General features: G+C 38.4%; 2 pseudogenes; both read left to right on the forward strand.

The window, feature by feature from the left end:
• The first annotated feature begins 3,576 nt into the window (after positions 1 to 3,576).
• LOC101639126 lies at positions 3,577 to 4,910 on the forward strand (annotated as a pseudogene).
• Positions 4,911 to 6,001: 1,091 nt separating this feature from the next.
• Positions 6,002 to 6,124, forward strand: LOC115870957 (annotated as a pseudogene).
• The last annotated feature ends 912 nt before the right edge of the window (positions 6,125 to 7,036 follow it).

A 7,036-nucleotide genomic window follows, 5' to 3' on the forward strand; every position in this document is an offset into this window, starting at 1 on the left:
GTTAAGCTCCCCCCCTCCCCAAAATGGAATTGTGCTGAGCTGAGCTGTCAGAGTATGTATTTTTCCCTCTAGGCAAGCATTGAGCAACTTGCTCTAAGACAACAGTTCTCAACCTGTGAGGGTCAAACGACCCTTTCTCAGGGGTTGCCCAATTCATAACAGTAGCAAAATTAAAGTTATGAAGTAGCCACGAAAATAATTTTATGGTTGGGGGTCACCACAACATGTAGAACTATACTAAACGGTCATGGCATTAGGAAGGTTGAGAACCACTGCTCTAAAGTATTGCACCCAGTGGTGTGGCTTGGGAAGGTTCTCTCTGGCCACAGTGAATTTTTTGTAAAAGCAGTTTTGCTCTAACTTCATTTTTTTGTGATGGTCCATTTAAGAGAAGAGCGTAGGGCTGTGAATTTTTGGTTCCACTCAGGAAAAAAGCCAATGAAACTGTTGTAATATTGAACACAGCTTAAAAGTACAGTTCTATGGAAAATCTCAAAGCATATGAGTGGTTTTCTCATTTCAAGAAAGGTGAAAAGCTTGTTACTGAATGGACCAAAATGTTGACAAAATTCATGCACTTGTGCTCCAAGACTGACAATCAACCATTGAAAAGATGGAGGAAGTTATCTGGACTATCTTGGAGATTCATTCAGCAAATTTTAGTGGAAGTTTTGGGAATGAGAAGGGTCGTTGGAAAATATGTGCTTCGGGTTCTGACAGACCAGGGAAAAGAGTGTTGACTGAAAGCACACCATGCTTTAAAAGAGCAGCTTCAAAATGACACAGACTTCTCTCCAAAGGTCATTACAGATGAGGAGATATGGTGTTCTTCTTAAGACCCCCAAGGCTGACATCAATCATGCCAGTAGGAGATGCCATCATTATCTTGCCAAAAAACAGCTCATCAAGTGAAATCAGAGATCAAGAAGATGCTCATTTGTTTTTTATGGTCACATTGTTAACCAAGCTTTCTATTTAGAGTTCTGAAAAGCTTGTGCAACAGTGTGTAACAAAAAAGCCCTGATTTGTGGTAAACAGGGGACCAGGTTTGCTGCCACAACAATGCAGCTACTTGTGTAGCCATTTCAGTGCCCCAGTTTTTGGCAATAAACAGCATGGCTCTCTTGCCCCATGCACTTTACTCACCTGACTTCATTCCATGTGATTCTTTGTTTCTCCAATGAAGATGGACGTGAAAGGACAGTGATCCTACAGCAGAGAAGAAAAAAATGAGGGAGGTGTTGTCAACCATCCAAACAGATGAGTTTGAAAAAATGTTTCCAAGAGTGGAATCACAGATTTGACAAATGTATTAAGTGTAATGGACAGTACATTTAAAGTGATAAGTTTGCTTTTTTAAAAAAAATTAAATACAAAGCTTTGAAAAAAATATGCATTTTGGGGGGTACTATTCAACACATATAGCAAAAGGCCACCTCACATGCTCATGTTGCTAAGAATATACATTTCTAACAGAAGGGTGAAAGCACAATAATTACAATTTCTGACTAACAAAGTAGATATATTTCAAGCAAAATATTACTCCTCTGAAGATTTAAAATTTGTGTGCAATGATCTCCATCTCTTCTCTTTCCCATGGTACAATTTCTAGCTTTTAAATATAAATTAAAAAGTGGGCATTCTAGCAATATTCTAGAAAGAATGATCTCACATTTAACTCCACAGAACAGATAACATACTATGGCCACAAGTTCTCCAGAATGCTAGACAAATGAAAGGCAATGCCAGAGACCTGGAAGAATGAAGTATCCATTTACTAAAAATTCTAATAGAAAAACCTTATTTTTAAAGTGTTGCTTTTTATTTTGAAGGCTAATTTAAGGCAATATTGCCAAAATCAGAAGCCTAGTTAAGTGTGGTTATATTTTTATAAACTATATTTGCATAAAGCCACATAAAAAGACTAGAATATTGACTGTCTTACCTTTCCAGCACTCTGCAATTCACACACACATAATTTTTCTGTTTTCTATCTGGCCCACTTACTTTTACACTAAATAACAAGAAAAGGAAAAAAAGGGGAAGATGCTGACTATTCCCGAAACATTACAGAATCAAGTCTGAAGAAAAGATTCATACAAGCAGGTTTCTTCAGGAAATGTAACCCAATACTTTGGAATTTCCAAGAAGGGGGATAAATGACACATTATATTCAGAGAAAATTGTCATTTTAACAAAGATGTTCAGTGAGCAGTGTTCCTTGGAAGCAGACATTTAGCTGAAAGGTATACTAAAAACCTGAAGAAATGGCTAAAGAATTTATCAATAGCCTGAGTAAAAAAGCTGTTTCATTTCATTGCTAAACCTTTCATTAAATTATAATGTAATAACCTGGATTAAGCAGCCCCTGGAAAGGATTTTGAAGTGTTCACTGATGTTTTATGAATTTTATGTTGCAAGATAATTATGAAAGCAAGCAAGCTTGTAACACCCACTTGTCCAACTTTCCCTCATTTGCAAATGCCTTTTCCCACCAGATTCTCAATTTATTTACAGATGTGCCTTACTATCTTCAAATGACAGATTTATGAAGCCTCTCTGTGCAATAATTGGTCCCTATTGCATTGTTCACACAACTAGTCTCAGAATTCTCCTGTAGCTGTATTCTTTCTATGAAATATGTTGAATTGCATAAGGGGATTAAAGCGTTCATACTATGTTCACTGCATTAAGATAACAAGGTGAATTTCCTTACCTGTTTCATGAACATTGATCATTTTTCCTTTATTAACTATGAAAAAAACTTGACAGAGACGCAAATTACTAAGTAGTATAAGATCCCAGAAACACTTCAATTATTCTTAAATTACCCCTTGATATTTCCTTGAACACATGGCCTAGGACTAGATATTGGGTAGTTGATACAAAGTATAAAACGGTTCTAATCTTTTCACTTTTCAATTTCCATTTAAAATGTATCATAAGGGCTACCATTGGAGGCATACACATGAGAACTTTTAAAAATTACAGATGCCTGGGCCATTTTAAAGATTTCTATTTTTTGAAGCCCTGCTTTTGTGCCAGGCATGTATGATTTTTTAAACTTCTATAGTTGGTAATTACTATATTACAGAATAGCAGCTACACTCTTCAGGCTGCCATCAATGTACATATACAGTCCCAGTCCTTCTAATGACTTACCTTTTGTCAATTCACAATGTACATAATCCTCTACTTCAATTACTTAGAATTTCCCAAGAGTCTCTGCACATGCAGATTGTGACAATTGCTTCACTGTTTTGTATATACAGTTATTTTCTAGAATGTTCTTATTCTGTTTTTGTGCATCCTATTCAATTATTTATTTAATGTTAATAGATTTATTAAAATATAATTTACATATACAATTAAAAATTTTAAACATACTAAAAGAAGTTGTATAATCAAAAGCACAATCAATTTTGAAACATTTTCTTCTTTCTTTTACTCCTTATGATTAGCTATACATTTCTCACCAACCTTTTTTCCAGAACCCAAGAAACTATTAATCCAATTACTGTCTCTGTAGATTTACCTACCTCAGATTTCATGTAAATAAAAACATACAAAAAGAAGATGGAGATTCTGGGCAGGCAGTATGGGCTTATTTTGCCAAAGAAAACACAGCAGTTGCATCCTGTTTTGCAAAAGCCATCAGTGTTTGGGAATGATTATGATGATGATGATGAGGCATCTGTGAGTGAAAGCCTTCAGAGAGAAGCTGCTAAGAAGCAAGCAATGAAGCAACACGTTTGGATGTAACCAAGCAGAAAGATCTCAGTGGATTTTATAGGCACCTGTTAAATCAAAAAGTTGGTGAAGAGGAAGTACCTAAAAGCAGCTTCCGTGAAGCCAGATCTGAGATAAAGGAAGAGAAACCAAGAGGCTACTCAGATGAAGTAAATTCAGAGAACAAAAGGCCACGAGAGAAATGCTTTCTTCAAACTGACATAAAGACCAAGGATAACCCAGACGCAGACAGTGACTTTGATACTAAGAGCAGCAAGGATGAAGAAAGTGAAGAAAATAATAAAAATAACTGTAGAAGGGAAAAAGGCAGAGAGTTTTCTGAGAATGACCCCAAGCATCACAGGAATCAAACTCACTCACAGTCATCCAGTGAGGAAAGAGGACACAGTGTCACACGCGACAGATAAAGTTCCAAGTCAAGAGGACATGAGAACCGGGGAGATAAGCATCAAGAAAGGCATTCTAGGGACCCAGAGAACTATGACACTGACCATCATTATCAAAAAGACAAGACAGACTCCCACAGACACAGAGGAACCAGTCATGGAGATTCTCACCAGAAGAGACATGAACAAGAAAATAAACCAAAGGGAAGAGACCACAGAGAAAGAGATTGGAATGACAGAGAATGGGAAAGGGATAGAGATGTGAAGAAATGTATCCCAAGAGAACAAGAAAGAGATAGACAACTAGATGACCTTGACCGACATGATGAGAAAGGAGCGAAGGAAGCGAAAAGCGAAACAAAGGAAGAGCATGTGAAAGGAAGGATGGACAGGTGTGAGCACAGTGAGAAATGCAGAGCGAGGGAAAGACAAGAAGTCGGTGTTCAATCTGCAGAAAGAAATCGAGACAGAAAGGAAAATAGCCCAAATTTTAGAGCAAAGGATAGGTCACTGGACCAGAGCAAATCCAACACAATGGAAACAAAGAGAGGAACCAACAGACACCCTCTGCTGTTGAACCCTCAGTGGGAGTGAAACATCGAGTACAGAGGAAAGACAAGAGGTGGACAAAGAGCAGGAGAGACCACCTGAGGCTGTGAGCAAGTTTGCAAAGCGGAACAATGAGGAGACTGTAACATCAGCTCGAGATAGGTAATTGGCCAAGCAAATGGCCCGGTTAATGCAAAGACCTATATTGAGAAAGAGGAGGATTGATGACTGCGCCTATCGGTCTGTGGAAGCACAGAGAATGACTCATGGAACTTGCCGTGTGAGAGCCAGAGAAGTATGTGAACCGTGGCTGGAAGGCATAATTCTAAATATCAAAATTCACTTTTGATTTAGGTTTAAATCAAAAGTTGATCCCTTTACCTTGCCTACATAATTGACTATGTGTAATTAGTACTCACTGGATTCTTGTTTGTATCCCAGCTACAAAAGTTTGTGAATTCCCAGTCAATACTTAATGATGACAATGGGCTCTGCCTTTAATGCTGATATGCTTTATAATTTCAAATTAAAATATGTGGGTTTAAACAATAAAAAAACACAAAAACAAAAAGAGAAACAAGACAATAACAAAAAAAAACAGAAAAACCTCAATTGAAAAGGAAGCAGAAAATTATAAACCCAAGAACTACATCTCCATTAGTCCACTTTTAAAAGCAAAGTGTAATAGCAAAGCTATCATGGCCAATGTCAGAGGGGATTCAGTAGAGACTGCATCCATATGGGGAACCTGCAAATGGATTGTGGGCTTTCATTGTCACCCCAAACTCCCTGCCTTGTAGTCAATGCTGACTCACAGCCACACATCTCTGGAAAGCAGTTCAAATCTCTGTGATGGTACATTTAGTTGGTCTGTCTAAATGCTTAGGTATCACCTTAAGAGACCTGTTTGTGTGTGTATCTATCTCTCCCCTGAGATCATGATTATGAGACAGCATAATCCTTCAAGGTGCAGTCAAGTCATAGGGACTCTGGAACAAACAGAAACACTGCCTGGGTCTGCACCATATTCACACTTGTAACCAATGTTTGATTCCATTGTTGTAGACCATTGCCAAGTCATCTCATCGAGGGTCTCCCTCTTATTCATTCACAAGGATATTCTTTTCTACAGACATATTCAAGAGAAGATTTGTCATCATTACTTCTCAGGAGTATTCTGCTGTATCTCTTCCAAGGAAATTTTGTGTGTTCTTCTAGCAGTTCATGGTATGTTTGATATTCTTTGCAAATACCATATTATCGGTGCTCAGTAAATATCTCATAAATGAAGAAAATGCTTGTCCATAAAGTCCTAAAATCACCTGATAGACCTGGGACAATTGTTCTTCTGGTTTGCACTAGGATGCGAAAGAATAAAAAGTCCCTGCACTTTGTGTCTGTCTTTGTGGCAGATCCAGATTGAATGAGGGATTACATAGCCGCACACACACACAAAATGTCCTAAAATCAGCAAGTAAAAATTGTGCCCATATTAGAACAGTTATTATCAGCAGTTTAGTGTAGTATCTTTTGAAAGTGTAAGTAGTACCATTCTGTGATACTACTAGTTTGGTCTATTGTGCAAAATAGGCCAAGGGGAACAAGTGGATGGAGTTTGGTCAAGTCACAGCTTGATTGGATGATGACAGAAATAAATAAAGACAGCTGGCATCCCATCTCCATCTTTCTCTCTGGTGATCAGACCAGCATACTGTTACTTTAGCTAGTTCTCTGATTCCACCTGTGTGCTACACTACCTGTGGAACAAGCCAACCCATGGATCATGTCGTTAGAGCTGGAGGGAGGTTCTTTGGCCCAGAATCACCACACTGCTGTTTCCATGCATCACTTTAGCTTGAGGTTGGTGGCTCCTGTCTCTGTGCTTAGTTTGAGATCCCATCAGGGCCTGCTTCACTAAGATCCCCAGCTACTGATTATTGCTGACCCACTCTGCTGCCTGCTGCCTGCTGGCAGACTCTGTCTACCTTGCCTGCGGAAGACTTCGCTGTCTGCTTCCTTGACCTTGAACCCGGCAGTCCATGTGAGTTGAAGGACTTCCAGTATATTTACTGTTCCACAAAATGAGTTGAACTGATCCCTCACACTGCTGTATAGTCTAATTAGCTGTTATATTCCTTCTTGCTGTATAAACCTATCCTTTATATATACATAATCATAAGGGTCCTGGTTTTGTTTCTCTAGAAAACCCTGCCTAACACACATTCTTATCAGCAGAAAAGCCCTTTAAACAGGGCCAAAATCAACATTCACCATAGCTTTGGTACCTTATTCTCTCCCCAGTAGAAGTTGCAACAAATTATCTTGATGTCAAAATCTCCTTAATGGCTTTG

Source organism: Echinops telfairi, unplaced genomic scaffold (assembly GCF_000313985.2).
Source record: "Echinops telfairi isolate 266 unplaced genomic scaffold, ASM31398v2 ScPeMD7_3509;HRSCAF=4178, whole genome shotgun sequence".
Classification (NCBI taxonomy): Eukaryota; Metazoa; Chordata; class Mammalia; order Afrosoricida; family Tenrecidae; genus Echinops; species Echinops telfairi.